An 8,210-nucleotide genomic window follows, 5' to 3' on the forward strand; every position below is an offset into this window, starting at 1 on the left:
GAGGGTGGGCAGGCCCTGGCACAGGGTGCCCAGAGCAGCTGGGGCTGCCCCTGCATCCCTGGCAGTGCCCAAGGCCAGGCTGGGCAGGGCTTGGAGTGACCTGGGATTGTTTTCTTCATTTGTTCATTTTGATGACTGGGCTAAACCCAGCACCTTATCAGGCAGCTGGGAGATCCACAGCACTGAGGCTCAAACTGCTTTAGGTGCCTGCAGTAAATGTGAGCAGCTCGGAGCTCTCAGATTGGAGGTTTCAGCTGAAGCCTGAGCACAGCAGCTCCCAGCACACTCCTACTGGCACAGCACCAAACAGGAACACTCCACCAAGCTGAGCACCGAGCTCCAGCCACGAGACAGAAGCCACAATCCTGCTTTTGGCCAGCAAGAAACACTTCAAATAAAGGGTTTGCTTCCTCTGTGTGTCTGTGGCTGGTCACAAACCCTCCTTGGAGCCCGAGCAGCTGAAACACAGAGCATTAAAGAGTGAAAGAGGATGAGCTGGTTTAAGTAGCTGACTTAAATCCTGCTGGAAAGTGAGAGCTTTAAACTGCTTGAAGCCAGCCAGGCTGCCTGGAGCTGAGCACAGCCTCAGCAGCAGGAGCACAGCTGGGGGTTGTGGGGGTGTTTGAGGGTCCCCAGGATGAGGAAGAGATGAGAATCTTGACTCCATGTTTCAGAAGGCTGATTATTATTATTTTATTTTATATATTATATATATTTATTTATATTTTTATATATAAATATATATGTTTATTTCATATATTAATTATATATATTATATATTATAGATTTATATGTTAAAACTATACTAAACAATAGAGAAAAAAGGATTTCATCAGAAGGCTAGCAAGGAAAAGAATGATAATAAAATCTTGTGATTGACCAGAGAGTCTGACACAGCTGGACTGGGATTGGTCATCAAGTAGAAACAATTCACATGAGACCAATCAAAGCTGCACCTGCCACATTCCACAGCAGCAGATAATTATTGTTTATATTTCGTTCCTGAGGCCTCTCAGCTTCTCAGGAGAAAAAATCCTGGCAAAAGGATTTTTCATAAAACATCTCTGTGACAGGGGGTGGCATGTGCCAAGGGGGCTCTGTCACCCCTGTGCCAGGGACACAGCCAGACCAGGGGATTGCTCCTGGAAAAGGACCTGGGGCAGGTGGGGACAAGGAGGGGAGGTCACCTGGCACCTCAGGAACACCACAAGGACTCCTTGCAGCATCCCCATCCCACACCCCTGCGTCCTGTGCACACCCCAGGCTGCTCCACCCCCAAACCCAGGGATTCAGAGCCCACACTGTGATGCCATGGGGCCCCTCACAGCACAAAAGGAATTTCCTTGCTTTGGTGCACTGAACTCAGCTCAGCAAATGACCCTGAGCTCCAGCAGTGACAGCTCCACATTCCAGCTCACACACAAAGGCTTGGCAGTGCAAGTTTCCCAGGGAGGTGAAGGATTCCCCAGCTGTGAATTCCCTGTTTAGAAAAGGAAAAGGAAGCTCTGGGCCTCTCCTCTCCATCCTTAGGGATGCTCCACGTCTGCAGCACAAAGCTGATGGATTCAGCTGGACAGAATATCCACTGGGCTTGTTTCAGGTGTGATCCCTGAGGGAATTCAGGGCTCTGCTGGGCAGCCAACACCCCCTGCAAGCCCTGAGCCGGTCAGCAGCTTTCCCTCACATCCTGGCACGGGTCAGGGCTGAAGCAGATCCCAAAAATACATTCTCTGGAGGGGGAAGGGGGGTGGGAGATGTTTAGCAGCCACAGCAGCCAGGCATGCCCCAAGAAGAGCTGGTGGAGCTCAGAGCATCAAATCATGTGGGTTCTCATAGGGATGGTGCTTCCATGTCCTGCCCTGGGAATAAAATCAACCCTCAGGGATGCTTTAATCTACAGAGTCTGGGGGCAAATGCAAAGGGAGAAAAGAGGAAGGAGGAGTACTGATATATTCCTGATAAAGACCTCAAAATACCCAAGCAAATGGGGAGGGAAAAGGAAAAAAGGAAAAAGGGGAAAAAAGGGAAAAAAGGGAAAAAGGGGGGGGGGGGGGGAAGGAAAACAGGAAAAAAGGAAAAAAAAAGGAAAAAGGGAAAAAGGTCCTGGTGTCCTGCTTGGCTGTGGCAGGACACGAAAATCCAAGTACTTCTCATGTAACTTTAATTACTCTCCCCTGCCTGCCAGAAGCCAGATCTGCCCTGAACATCCTGTATCTCTGTACTGTGAGACAATCCCTGAACTCAGGCAGAGGGAAGGACAAGCACTGCATTGGCACAAGTGCCAAAGTGAGGGATTTTTAGCACTACAGAGGAGGGAGGGCTCACAGCAGCTGCTCTCCTCTCTGCTTAGGCAGGCCCACAGGAATTCACCTGACCTGTGTAAAACCTCTCATGGTTACACAAAGGTGGATGCAGCACCTCCACCCTCTGTGTTTAACACAAGGGATGAGCCAAAGCTCCCTAAAAACCCACCTTGCCTCTCAGGGCTAAACCAATCCTTCCAAAGAAAAACGTGTAACATTTTTCAATGCTGATGACAGAAGGCAGAGTTTCCTTTTTTCACCTTTGGGAAACGGGCTGGAACTGCTGAAGCTCCTGCAGCCAAACCAAAGGGGCTGTGCCAAAGACACAGCTCAGGCCCCACAGAGCTCTCTCAGATCCCCCATTCTCTGACCCCATGGGCTGCAGTGGGATCAGCTGCAATGCTCTGATCCCTGCTAATGCAGCGTTTCTGGGGGCTCCGAGCACATCCCTGCCCTGTGCTGGCTGCTGAGGGAGCATTACCAGCCCGCCAGGGTGAGCACAGCTCCCCACACTGCAGCAGGGATGGGAAGCACAGCTGCACCATTCCCAAAGCCAGGAGCAGCCTCCCAGCCCTCCACTCCTGTGGCTTCATCACCATGAACAGCCAGGCCTGCTCACAGCATCTGCCTCCTCCCTTGCTGAGGAGCTGGCACTCCACAGAGCACTCAGAACCTCAAAGCAGGTTTCTATTCTGCTGCAATTACACCTAATTAAGTAACCTTTAAAACACCCCCGAGGGGAGGATCTCATTGCAGGGAGCAGCCCTGGCCAATTGTGAGTAAGCAGTGCCAGAACTGCATTATTTATCTCACAAGTGGCAGTGCTGACCCAGGGCTGCTGCCAGGATTTTGCTCTCCCAGCTTTTCCCAAAGCTCCAGGAGGAGCTCAGCAGGCAGATCCAGCCTGCTCAGTCTCTATTTAAAGGCCCACCACAAGCAAGCTTGGTGAAGATGTTTTCTGCAACATCCCTCCCTAACCTGGCCCAGAGATCAGCTCATCCCTCCCATCCCTTCATCCCCAGGCTCCAGCACTGCAGGATCCAGACACCTTCCTGAGCAGGAGACAAAGGAAGCCCCAGCCTGGTTTGTTCTCATCTTTTCCTGCCACAGAAGAAATAATCAGAGCTCCTATTTAAGGTAGAAGGGGAATAAACCTCCTGTGTTTAGCAGGGGAATAATTATGGTAAGGATAAACCTGCAAGTAATAAATAAATAATAAATTTTAAAATCATAAATAAATAATAAATAAGCCATAATAAATTATGGTAAGGATAAACCTGCAAGTATTAAAAGCAGAGGAATGGGAGAGAGATCACCCACAAACCAAGACAGAGAAGGAACAAAGTGAGCAAGTTCCCAAAGGGAAGACAGATCCTCTTCCCAGGAAGAGATCCTTGGCTTACAAACCATCCTGCCTCACAAATCCTCCTTTTCCCAGGAATCCAAGAGAAAAGCTTCTCAGCCTGCCACAGCTTTTGCTGTTCATCACCTCCTTGGGGCAGCTTCTCCCCCAGTCTTGCCCCAAAGCCTCTCCCAGGCTCCTTCTGCAGGAAATGCCACAGTGGAGAGATGCAAATACAGAATGGACAGCAGAGAACTCCCTCCCCACCAAACTCCTCTTTTCCCCTTCTGGAAGCATGAGGAAGAGCTCTCCAAGCCAGCTGTGAGCCAGAACCAGCCAAAGCTGAGGCTGAGGACCAGATCCCCCCTGCTCATCAGGAGCCTGCACAGGAGAAGATTTTCCTTCAAACACTCCAAATTCACCAGGAAACAGGAAAAAAGCCAGAATATGTTTCAAAGAGCGGCAGTCAAAGAAGCTGGAGGATCCACATCCTTCCTGCCCACACCCAGGAGAAACCAGGACAAACAGACCCAGCCAGGCCTGGAGTGACCTGTAGGAGATCTCCTCCACCTGCAGCACTCACAGCTGGAATTTTGGGGTATTTTCCTGTTGGAACCCAGGACATTCCTCTGGCTGCCCTGGAGGACTCGAGACCCTGGCAAGGGGCTCAGAGACCTTTGCACAGAGTCAAAAACATCTTTGGCCTTGATTTTAGCCCATGGAAACAATTATCAACTTTGTGTGAGGATTTACAAGCCACAAATGTTTGAGTATAATGATAGTGAATTTGTCACAGGGTGAAAAAGTAGAATTTTGGGGATTTAGAATGGGGGTTCAGAAGCCAAGATTGAGGAATCTGGGTGTGTCCTGTCCTCCTTCTTCTTCTTGTCCTCCATCTGCTGGGATGGCGACACTTCTGGATTGGTTTAGAGACAGACTGTCTAACATAGGTGATAGGTATTGAAAAATTATTGTAAATAAAGTACAGGTAGTTTTTGGTATAAAAAGCCAACACCACCCCAAGGGCAGGGACTGTGCCACAACCCGACCTGCTGGACAGAGCTCAGCAGGGCAGAGAAAGAATGGAACAGATAAGAGAAAATAAACAACCCTGGAAAGCAGAACTGAGGAATCTCAACTTCTTCTTCAGTCGTGGGGCTGGGAAAAAAGAGACTTTCCAACACCTTGGGGTCATCTCAGCCTCAGAAACCTGAGATTTTCCCTGCTGGGAGAAATTCCTCTGGTCTGTACAGGACCTTTCTGGCCTGACCCCACCAGCTCCATGGATTTCTGGAGGCAGGAACACCTCCATGCTCAGCAGGGCTCCAGGAGCCTCAGTTTGTGGTATTTAAGTGTGTTCTCAAATGCCAAATGTGACATTTCCAAATTATCCCTCAATTGTTGCCACTGAAGCATAAAAATGTATTTAAACAAACAACTTCAAGGATGGTTTGGAAACATTAACAGGAATATAAGTTACGCTGAGATGGTTTTAATCCAAATTTAATTGTTTGTCTCAAGTGTTCCAGATTTCCTGTCGCTCCCTAAGTGCTCAAAGGCTTCAGCAGCCACCATGCTCTGCTCTAAACATTTATTTATTTAATGAACTTCAAGAGGGTTCTTCCTCCACCCTCCAAGCCTTTGTTTCTAGCTTCTGCTCCTGTGATGACAAGGGAAACCTGTTCTCACCCTTCCAAACACGGCTCAGGGGCAGGAGGCTGGGTTAAATCAAGAAAGAAAAAAGGTTTAGAGCCTGGCTGCTGCTCAGATAAAACAACACCTGGGTGGAGCCACCCTGGGGACAGAGCCCAGTGCCACCCAGAGCCACCCCGGGCTGTCCTGCAGAACAGGGACAGGAGCCTGCATAGGGTCTGGAGCTGATCTGAACAAAAAAAAACAACAAAAAACCCCAACACAGTCAAACACCCCAGGAGGTCACACACCGAGGATGAGGCATTTTAAGATGCTGAATGTTTTGCCTGCTGTGGCAAAGCTCCCTGCAGCAAACCCAGATGTTCCTGCGATGGGGCTGGTTGGTTCCACAGGGTGCCCAAGCTCAGAAATCCAGGATTTCTAAGTGTGTGAATCCAGGATTTCTGAAGTTTGCTTCCCTGTGCTCCCCTCCAGGTTGGAAAAGAGCACAAAACACCCATGGCACATCCCAGACTGCATCCTCCCATGGCCTGGCACACTCACCCTCCCCAAAGCACAGTGTACAGCCTATAACTCATACATGGATTACAATCAGAGAATCACTGAATTATCTGGGTGGGAAGGGACCTTTAAGCCCATCCAGTGCCACCCCTGCCATGGCAGGGACACCTCCCACTGTCCCAGGCTGCTCCAAGCCCTGTCCAGCCTGGCCTTGGGCACTGCCAGGGATCCAGGGGCAGCCACAGCTGCTCTGGGCACCCTGTGCCAGGGCCTGCCCACCCTCCCAGGGAACAATTCCCAATTCCCAATATCCCATCCATCCCTGCCCTCTGGCAGTGGGAGCCATTCCCTGTGTCCTGTCCCTCCATCCCTTGTCCCCAGTCCCTCTCCAGCTCTCCTGGAGCCCCTTCAGGCCCTGGCAGGGGCTCTGAGGTGTCCCTGGAGCCTTCTCCTCTCCAGGTGAGCACCCCCAGCTCTCCCAGAGCAGAGGGGCTCCATCCTTGGGCTCCCCTGGGCTCTCTCCAGCAGCTCCAGGTCCCTCCTATGCTGGGGCAGGGAGCTGCCCCTCCCAGCTGTAAATGTTGGGATTTTGGGGCACTCAGGGAGCCTCTGGGGCAGCAGAGCTGGAGCTGCAAACAGCAGCAGCTGAGCAGGAGAGAAGGAACCTGCCTGGCCCAGCCCTGCTGTGCCTGCCACCCTGGCAAAACCGAGCTTATTGTACTACAAACAAGCCTGAACCAGAGCCCAGCAAAGCATAAAGACTCATTTCTTTTTTAGAGCAGCTTCAGGTTATTCCCCTCCCTCTGGCACCTGCTCCAGAAAGGGCTGTTTGTGTGAAGGACACACAGCACACTGCCAGAGAGGGGAAAAGAGCCCAGAAGGGATCAAAGGCTCAGAGGTAGATTCCTGGAGCAAGGCAGAAGAGGCTGAGATGCCATGCATAGTTTGGGAAGCCCAGGACCCGAGGGACTGGAAGCTCTGGCCATGAAGGCATCAGCACAGCAAGCAAACAGCCCATGGCACCTCCCCAGGCAGGGCAGGGCCTGGGTCTGCCCCGTGGCTCTGCAGGGTGTGCCAGGCTGGCAGGCAACACCCACCTCTGTGCCACCTCCCCCAGCCACGGTGCCAGCACGGGAGGGATGCTCACACAGCCTGGAGCAGCAGCTCAGAGCACAGGAGAATTCCCTGCTGCACGCCAAGAACCCTCCTGCTCCAAACCAAGGTCTCCAGAATGCTCCTACTGCACACCCAGCACGCTCCTGTTCAAAACCAAAGCTTCCAAAATTCCCCCTGCACCCTTCAGGGAAGGTTCCACAAACCCTGCTCTGCTCTGTGCACCCTCCCTGCCAGGACAGGAGTCCCCGAGCTCCAAGCAGCCAGAGGGGATTAGCTGCTTGCTGCATCCATGTAGCAAGCACAGGGAAAAAAATTCCACAAGGATATCCAAATTTTGTTTTTGCCCCCAGCTGTAAACTCCTCACACACACACACACACACACACACACAGTGAGCAGGGTGAAGAGCAGCCACTCCCCTGGAAAAAACAGGGAATGTGGCCAGGCAAAAGGGAACCAACAGCTGCCTCCTCATCCCTGCCCAGCCAGGGCAGCCTTGGGGCACTGACAGCACACAGGACATCCCCACCAGCCTCTACAGCCAGCCTGGGGTTGGATGGCATCCCCCCATCAGGGACTTTCAGTGCAGAAAAACCTTCTCCAAGCAGAGCCCCTGGTTTCTGTGTTTGCTGGGGAATTTGTGCTGTGTTTGTTTGGGATGTGGGATGGCAGAGCAGCCCTGTGCCCACAGCAGCCTCACCCTTTGCTTCCTGCCCCCAGCAGCTGCTCCTCTCGAAAAGCTTTGGGCTCCTTGGACTTGTGCACATGCTGCTGGAGCCCAGCCTCCCCCTGCACTCTGGAAAATGGATTTTCCACAGCCAGGCCCTGCCAGATGACGCAGCTCCCACAGCAGCTCCTCTCCCTCTGCCTCTCCTCCTCCTCCTCAGGGGACAGGAGGAAGCAGGAACAGGCTGAGGAGCCCTTCCAGCAGCAGCAGTGACTCAAACACAACACAGCAGCCCTGGCATTTCACCACGGGACACTGCACAGAGGCAACACGGGCTCTTTCTTCTGGAAATCTACAATGTGTTGTTAAAAATAATATTAAGAATAAATAACTTGGGGTGCTCTGAGGCTGCTCACCACGCTGCCAAACAGGGAAACAGCCTGGAAACAAAGCTGTAACCCTCCTTGGGACACTGACAAGACACAGGACATCCCCAGAGCTGTCACCAGCCCATGCCATGCAGAGCTGGGACACACCAGGACACACAAATTCACAGCAAAAACCACTGTCCCTCAGTGCTTCAGCTTCAACAGGATCACAGAATGTGGAAACAGGAAGCAAAGGCACTT

This window comes from Geospiza fortis, unplaced genomic scaffold, assembly GCF_000277835.1.
Source record: "Geospiza fortis unplaced genomic scaffold, GeoFor_1.0 scaffold114, whole genome shotgun sequence".
NCBI lineage: Eukaryota > Metazoa > Chordata > Aves > Passeriformes > Thraupidae > Geospiza > Geospiza fortis.